Below are 9538 nucleotides of genomic sequence, written 5' to 3' on the forward strand. Positions count from 1 at the left end.
GTTGTGTTAGTTTCTGCTGTACAACAAAGTGAATCAGCTATATGTATACATATATCCCCATATGCCCTCCCTCTTGATGTATGTTTTAACTTTATAAAAAATTGCCGTATTGTTTTTGAAGTGGCTGTAACATTTCTTATTCTAACCAGCAATATATAGGAGCTGCAGGGCTTCCCTGGTGGCGCAGTGGTTGAGAGTTCGCCTGCCGGTGCGGGCGACGCGGGTTCGTGCCCCGGTCCGGGAGGATCCCGCGTGCCGCGGAGCGGCTGGGCCCGTGGGCCGTGGCCGCTGGGCCTGCGCGTCCGGAGCCTGTGCTCCGCAACGGGAGGGGCCGCGGCAGTGAGAGGCCCGCGTACCGCAAATAAATAAATAAATAAATAAAAATAAATAAATATATAGGAGCTGCAGATGTTTCTCCATCCTTTTACTTTAAACCTATGTGTCTTTATATTTAAAATGAGTCTCTTGTGGGCAGCATATAATTGTCTCTTTTAGTACAATCTGACAACCTCTGCCTTTTAATTGGGTCTTAAAACCATTTGCATTTAATGTGATTATTGATAAGGTTGGGTTTAATTTATCACCTTGCTATTGTTTTCTGTGTTCTTTTAGATTAGTTGCATAGGTTTTGTTCCCTATTTTTTCCCATTGTTGGCTTATTAGCTATAACTCTTTGGTTTTGGCTTATTTTAGCCATTGCCTTAGGGTTTATAGTATATGTCTTTAATTTATCACAGTCTTCCTCTAAGTAATATTATACAGTTTCCTATATAAGAACTTTATAACAGTATATGCTGTGCTTCTCTCAATACCTAAGGTCATCATGTCTTTCCTTTACTCCTATGCCCCAGCTTGATCTCTATGTCACTGGATTTCCCATAGTCCAGAACTGTGTAGTAAAGAATGTTCAAAGGCTATTTCAGCATTATTTCATTTGTTTCAGTTTAATCTATGATTAAAATTTTGATTATGCTTAATATTGCCCCCTCTACTTTTCCTTATGCTACTTTAGAGTCTATGTAAGTTAGTTAGACAACATTACCTTGAAGTAATTGGTATCAAGTTCTCTTTCTCCTGAGCTAGGTATAGTTTTGAGAAAATATGGAAAGGATTCTAGGAAGTATTGTAAATGATCAAAAGGATAATGAACTGATACCAGTTTAACATTTAAGTTGTAATATTTTATAAATAATTAGAAAAGATTTTATTTTCTAATTTCTAAGTATAAGGAAACCTTTACTTTGTAATCTTGGAGTATTTATTTTTTAAAGTTTATAGAGTATGTAATTAGCTAGACTTATTGTGGTGATCAGTTTACAATATATAAAAATATCGAATCATGTTGTATACCAGAAAATAATGTAATATTATATGTCAATTATACCTCAGTTTTTAAAAATATATATATATATTTATATAACTTTGTTGCCTGGGTTAATTTCACACCCCATATATATATATTTTTAATTGAAATGTTTTCTTCAGTTCAGTAAGACTATTGAATTTGTTTTGTCTGAATTTGACAGTGTTGAATTTGATATTGTCTATCACCCTAGCTGTTCAATATCACGTTTTTTAAAAAGTGACTAATTTTGACTTCAAGTAATTTTAACAGCATGTAGACATATATTATGACAACACAAATATTTTGCTTAATAAAATACCAGAATTTTTTCTTTAGCATTAAATATAAGCTGAATGAACAAATGACCTATTTTAATTTAACTTGAAATGATACCCAGATTATAAATACCATCATGTGTATAATTTTCCAGTTATAATAAGGTGAGTAGGGTTTTTCTGTCTACTTTCAAAATTAACCTCAAAGTATTTCTTTTGCCTACTGAATTGTTCATACTAATTATTAAATAAAAGACTAAGTTTTCTCTCTATACCATAATTCCCCAGAAATGCTCATGTCTGAAAGGGAAATGTTACAAGACAAAAATAAGATTTTTTAGGCAAGTGTAATGTCATATGGTGAAATTTCCATGAAAATATTTTCATAAGTAATGAAAGAAATATTATGAGCAGGTTCTTAAGCATATTCCTTGGGAGATGGTTTAAAAGGTATGAGAATGCTAAGGATACTCCAGAAAGAACTCCCCTTTTCCCAATTCAAGCCTTACTTACTACAATAGAAGCCTGGTTTTATTTTCAATATTTTAGGTGCAAATCCACTATCAAAAGTCACCTTGACTCTTAAAAGTCAAGACAAACAACATTTTATTAAAAGCGAAGTATTTCTTGAAAAAATATTATCGCTTTTAAAAAGCTGACATTTTTAATGTAAAGTGGAGATTGTTTTAAAGGATCACAAAGTCTGATGAATGAACTCTTAAAAATTGTAGTCAGGTTTGTTTTAAAGAAAACATGTAATTGACCAAGATTTAGGCTATGATTGAGGAGTCTTAGCAACTTGTATACCTAAACTAGATGGAAAACAAATGAGAGGACATCAAACACATTCTCACCACAGGGTTAACTAAGATCAATCATATATATCATACCAAACCAAAGGATAATGGAATCATTTATTGTCTGCCGACATATATCAGGGTGCAGTTTAACGCTTGATCCTGGGGCTATTAGTAAGTTGAAGTTTGGCTCCTGAAATGGGCTCCAGATCAACTAATCCATAATTATTCATTTAACATGTCAAATCATTGACTCAACTAAACAAAGGCTTGATTGATAAGTACTGTTACTAAGACTAGTGCCAAAGGTATGCTTAGTTCAAGGTACACCAAGTCAAGACCAAGTCTGTCCTCACAGGATTTGAAACACTGGGCCAGCCAGCCCCTGCTCAGTGAGCTGGTCTCCAATACCTTTCAGAGATGGATTAACTTTGCCAAGAATCCATTTTCAATTGCAGCCTGCTGGGAGACCAAAGGAAGTAGAAAAATCTGTCCCTTCCTCTCAGATTGATAAAAATCTAAGTAAGAGACAGAAGTGATACAGTAAAATCTGTTATCCCTCATGGTTGGTAAGGAGTTCTAGACAATCAAATATTGTGATCAAGAGTCCATGTATGTTTAAAGAATTAGAATGAAAATATAGTCTTAACTCCACATGTCATAATATAAATTATAATATTTGTAATGATCCAAAAAGCACTTCAGTAGTTTACAGTCTCAAAGTCACCATCACAACCAATTGTCATATTTACTAACCAGCTCAGCCATAGTGGAAACTGAACCCCTATAAAAATGGAGCAGACTCCATGGAGCTGTGCCTCAGGGAGTTCCTCCCCGTGGATCTTCCCTAATCTGCCCACAAAGAGCAGCTCCTTTGTTTGCCAGTCCCCAGTCATGATTCCCTTCTCCCTGTAAGTGATCTGTTTTCTGTACCTCTGTGCCCTGTGACCCTGCAGTGGAATCTATTGTTCGGAACTTCCCAGTATATTGCTAGTTTCATTCTGTTCCAGATGCGTCTTAGGTTCTCCCTTTGTTCTATACTGAAAACCTCCATCCAGTCTTTGTTCAATTCCTTGCTATCCCTGAGAAATGGAGATAGTTAGCCTAAAAGGAGTTTTCATATATTGATATTACACTGCCATGTCCATGCCTTAGGAGACTCCATTGCAAGAGACAGACTTATAAACATGGGAAGGAGCTAGGGAGTAATGGGTAACCCAGGCTGATGGAACCAGCTTGTCCCACTGCCAGGGCCTCATACCTGAATGTAGATGGAAGCTTGAGACTTGTACTTGGAAAGTACACAGGGTGCAAAATTACAATAATCAGCATCATTGGTAAGAAATATTTATGGCATATACCAAATATGGCACTAATATGGGGGTGACATTCCTTATCACCATACTTAGAAGGTAAATGGCTCATCTGGAATTTTAGGGTAAATGCATAGAAGAACACTTAGGGTAATGTTCTCCCATTAAATAACCATCTCCAAATGTTCTATAATTTATTTTTTTAAAGAAATGGCTGAAATATTAGAAAATATTTGGGATTAATTCGTTTGGAGGAAATGTTAATTTACACTGTTTCAGAATGAATTCAAGATGGCTAAGCTACTTGTCATTTTATTATATTTCTCAAATTATCAACAGCAGTCTATATCATGGTACTGTTCTTTGGGGCCTCCATCATTCATGAGATGTTTTTGTATAAAATGTTATGAGAAAATCAAATAAATTACAGGCAATTATTTTATCATCATGGAAAAATGGAGAATTTTTTTCCTTGTGAAAATCACATTTATGTATTAAAACAGCACTCTGCCTATCTACTGAGGAGAGAGAGAATTCAAATCAATAAGACACTTAGATTCCAGTAGGAAATGTCACAAAGAACATGAATTTCTATTTACTGAAGTATAGTTGATGTACAATATTATGTAAGTTACAGGTGTACAATTTAGTGATTCACAATTTTTAAAGGTTATACTCCATTTATAGTTATTATAAAATATTGGCCATAATCCCTGTGCTGTACAATATATCCTTGTTGCTTGTTCATTTTATGTATAATACTTTGTACCTCTTAATCCCCTACCCATATATTGCCCCTTCCCCCTTTCGTCTCCTGACTGGTAACCAGTAGTTCATTTTCTGTATCTGTGAGTCTGTTTCCTTTTTTGTTATATTCACTAGTTTGCTCTATTTTTTAGATTCCACATATAAGTGATATTGTACAGTATTTGTCTTTGACTTATTTCACTTAGCATAATATCCTCCAAGTCCATCCATGTTGTTGCAAAATAGCAAAGTTTCATTTTTTATGGCTGAGTAGTATTCCATTGTGCATGTGTGTGTGTGTGTGTGTGTGTGTGTGTGTGTGTACACATACATACATACCACATCTTCTTTCTTCATTCATCTGTTGATGGACACTTAGGTTGCTTCATATCTATGCAGTTGTAAATAATTCTGCTATGAACATTGGTATGCATGTATCTTTTTAAATTGGATATATACCCAGGAGGAGAATTGCTGGGTTATATGGTACTTCTATTTTTAGTTTTCTGAGAAAACTCCAAACTGTTTTCCATGGTGGCTGCATCAATTTACATTCCCATCAATAGTGTACAAGGGTTTCCTCACCAACATTTATCTGTCTTTATTTATTTATTTATTCTTATTAGTCATCCATTTTATACACATCAGTGTATACATATCAATCCCAATCTCTCAATTCATCACACCACAACCCCCACCCCCTGCTGCTCTCCCCACTTGGTGTCCATACTTTTGTTCTCTACATCTGTGTCTCAGTTTCTGCTCTACAAACTGGTTTGTCTGTACTATTTCCTAGGTTCCACATATATGTGTTAATATACAATATTTGTTTTTCTCTTTCTGACTTACTTCACTCTGTATGACAGTCTCTAGATGCATCCACATCTCTACAGATGACCCAATTTCGTTCCTTTTTATGGCTGAGTAATATTCCATTGTATGTATGTACCACATCTTTATCCATTTCTCTGTCGATGGGCATTTAGGTTGCTTCCATGACCTGACAGTTGTAAATAGTGCTGCAGTGAACATTGGGGTGCATGTGGCTTTTTGAATTATGGTTTTCTCAGGGTATATGCCCAGTAGTGGGATTGCTGGGTCATATGGTAATGCTATTTTTAGTTTTTTAAGGCACCTCCATACTGTTCTCCATAGTGGCTGTAACAATGTACATTCCCACCAACAGTGCAAGAGGGTTCCCTTTTCTCCACACCCTCTCCAGCATTTGGCGTTTGTAGATTTTCTGATGATGCCCATTCTGCCTGGTGTGAGGTGATACCTCATTGTAGTTTTGATTTGCATTTCTCTAATAATTAGTGATGTTGAGCAGCTTTTCATGTGCTTCTTGGTTATCTGTATGTCTTCTTTGGAGAAATTTAGCTCTTTTGCCCATTTTTGGATTGGGTTTGTTTTTTTTTTAATATTGAGCTGCATGACCAGTTTATATATTTTGGAGATTAATCCTTTGTCTGATATTCATTTGCAAATATTTTCTCCCATTCAGAGGGTTGTCTTTTCGTCTTGTTTGTGGTTTCCTTTGCTGTGCAAAAGCTTTTAAGCTTCATTAGGTCCCATTTGTTTATTTTTCTTTTTATTTCCATTACTCTAGGAGGTGGATCAAGAAATATTTTGCTGTGATTTATGTCAAAGGGTGTTCTTCCTATGTTTTCCTCTAAGAGTTTTATAGTGCCCGGTCTTATATTTAGGTCACTAATCCATTTTGAGTTTATTTTTGTGTTTGGTGTTAGGGAGTGTTCTAATTTCATTCTTTTACATGTAGCTGTCCAGTTTTCCCAGCACCCGTTATTGAAGAGACTGTCTTTTCTCCATTGTATATCCTTGCCTCCTTTGTCATAGATTAGTTGACCATAGGTGCGTTGGTTTATCTCTGGGCTTTCTATCCTGTTCCATTGATCTGTATTTCTGTTTTTATGCCAGTAGCATATTGTCTTGATTACTGTAGCTTTGTAGTATAGTCTGAAGTCAGGGAGTCTGATTCCTCCAGCTCCGTTTTTTACCCTCAGGACTGCTTTGGCTATTCGGGGTCTTTTGTGTCTCCATACAAATTTTAAGATATTTTGTTCTAGTTCTGTAAAAAATGCCATTGGTAATTTGATAGGGATTGCATTGAATCTGTAGATTGCTTTGGGTAGTATAGTCATTTTTACAATATTGATTCTTCCAATTCATGAACATGGTATATCTCTCCATCTGTTGGTATCATCTTTAATTTCTTTCAACTGTGTCTTATAGTTTTCCACATACAGGTCTTTTCTCTCTCTAGGTAGGTTTATTCCTAGGTATTTTATTCTTTTTGTTGCAATGGTAAATGGGAGTGTTTCCTTAATTTCTCTTTCAGATTGTTCATCATTAGTATATAGGAATGCAAGAGATTTCTGTGCATTAGTTTTGTATCCTGCAACTTTACCAAATTCATTGATTAACTCTAGTAGTTTTCTGGTGACATCTTTAGGGTTCTCTATGTATAGTATCATGTCATCTCCAAATACAGTTTTACTTCTTCTTTTTCAATTTGTATTTCTTTTATTTTTTTCTTCTCTGATTGCCATGGCTAGGACTTCCAAAACTATGTTGAATAGCATAGAGTGGACATCCTTGTCTTGTTCCTGATCTTAGAGGAAATGGTTTCAGTTTTTCACCATTGAGAATGATGTTTGCTGTGGGTTTGTTGTATATGGCCTTTACTATGTTGAAGTAGGTTCCCTCTATGCCCACTTTCTGGGGAGTTTTTATGATAAATCGGTGTTGAATTTTGTCAAAAGGTTTTCTGCATCTATTGATATGATCATATGGTTTTTATTCTTCAGCTTGTTAATATGGTGTATCACATTGATTGATTTGCATATATTGAAGAATCCTTGCATCCCTGGGATAAATCCCAGTTGATCATGGTGTATGATCCTTTTAATGTGTTGTTGGATTCTGTTTGCTAGTATTTTGTTGAGGATCTTTGCATCTATATTCATCAGTGATACTGGTCTGTAAGTTTCTTTTTTTGTAGTATATTTGTCTGGTTTTGGTATCAGGGTGATAGTGGCCTCATAGAAGGAGTTTGGGTGTTTTCCTTCCTCTGCAGTTTTTTTTGAAGAGTCTGAGAAGGATGGGTGTTAGCTCTTCTCTAACTGTTTGATGGAATTCACCTGTGAAGCCATCTGGTCCTGGGCTTTTGTTGGAAGATTTTTTTTTTTTTTTTTTTTTTTGTGGTATGCAGGCCTCTCACTGTTGTGGCCTCTCCCGTTGTGGAGCACAGGCTCTGGATGCACAGGCTCAGCGGCCATGCCTCATGGGCCTAGCCACTCCATGGCATGTGGAATCTTCCCGGACCAGGGCACGAACCCATGTCCCCTGCATTGGCAGGCAGACTCTCAACTACTGCACCACCAGGGAAGCCCTCTTGGAAGATTTTTAATCACAGTTAAATTACATTACTTGTGATTGGTCTGTTCACATTTTCTATTTCTTCCTGGTTCAGTCTTGGAAGGTTATACCTTTGCAAGAATTTGTCCATTTCTTCCAGGTTGTCCATTTTATTGGCATAGAGTTGCTTATAGTAGTCTCTTAGGATGCTTTGTATTTCTTCAGTGTCTGTTGTAACTTCTTTTTCATTTCTAATTTTATTGATTTGAGTCCTCTCCCTCTTTTTCTTGATGAGTCTGGCTAATAGTTTATCAATTTTGTTTATCTTCTCAAAGAACCAGCTTTTAGTTTTATTGATCTTTGCTATTGTTTTCTTTGTTACTATTTCATTTATTTCTGCTCTGATCTTTATGATTTCTTTCTTTCTGCTGACCTTGGGTTTGGTTTGTTCTTCTTTCTGTAGTTCCTTTCAGTGTAACATTAGATTGTTTATTTGGTATTTTTCCTGTTTCTTGAAGTAGGCTTGTATAGCTATAAACTTCCCTCTTAGAACTCCTTTTGCTGCATCCCATAGGTTGCGATCGTCGTGTTTTCATTGTCATTTGTCTCTAGGTATTTTTTGATTTCCTCTTTGATTTTTTCAGTGATCTCTTGTTTATTTAGTAACGTATTGTTTAGCCTCGATGTGTTTGTGTTTTTTACTTTTTTTCCCTGTAATTGATTTCTAATCTCATAGCATTGTGGTCAGAAAAGATGCTTGATATGATTTCAGTTTTCTTAAATTTACTGAGGCTTGATTTGTGGCCCAAGATGTGATCTATCCTGGATAATGTTCCGTGTGCACTTGAGAAGAAAGTGTAATCTGCTGTTTGTGGATGGAATGTCCTATACATATCAGTTAAATCTATCTGGTCTGTTGTGTCATTTAAAGCTTCTGTTTCCTTATTAATTTTCTGTTTGGATGATCTGTCCGTTGGTGTAAGTGAGGTGTTAAAGTCCCCCACTATTATTGTGTTACTGTTGATTTCCTCTTTTAGAGCTCTTAGCAGTTGCCTTATGTACTGAGGTGCTCCTATGTTGGGTGCATATACATTTATAATTGTTGTTTGTTCTTGTTGGATTGATCACTTGATCATTACGTAATGTCCTTCCTTGTCTCTTTTAACAATCTTTATTTTAAAATCTATTTTATCTGATATGAGTATTGCTACTCCAGCAATACTTTGATTTCCATTTGCATGGAATATCTTTTTCCATCCCCTCACTTTCAGTCTGTATGTGTCCCTAGATCTGAAGTGCATCTCCTGCAGACAGCATATATACAGGTCTTGTTTATGTATCCATTCAGCAAGCCTGGGTCTTTTGGTTGGAGCATTTAATCCATTCACATTTAAGGTAATTAATGATATGTATGTTCCTATTGCCATTTTCTTAATTGTTTTGGGTTTGTTTTTGTAGGTCCTTTTCTTCTCTTGTGTTTCCCACTTAGACAAGTTCCTTTAGCATTTATTGTAGAGCTGGTTTGGTGGTGCTGAATTCTCTTAGCTTTTGCTTGTCTCTAAAGCTTTTGATTTCTCCATCGAATATGAATGGGATCCTTGCTGGGTAGAGTAATCTTGGTTGTAGGTTCTTTTCTTTCCTGTCTTTAAGTATATCATGCCACTCCCTTCTGTCTTGTAGAGT

Source organism: Lipotes vexillifer, unplaced genomic scaffold (assembly GCF_000442215.2).
Source record: "Lipotes vexillifer unplaced genomic scaffold, Lipotes_vexillifer_v1.1 scaffold408, whole genome shotgun sequence".
NCBI classification, from domain to species: domain Eukaryota; kingdom Metazoa; phylum Chordata; class Mammalia; order Artiodactyla; family Lipotidae; genus Lipotes; species Lipotes vexillifer.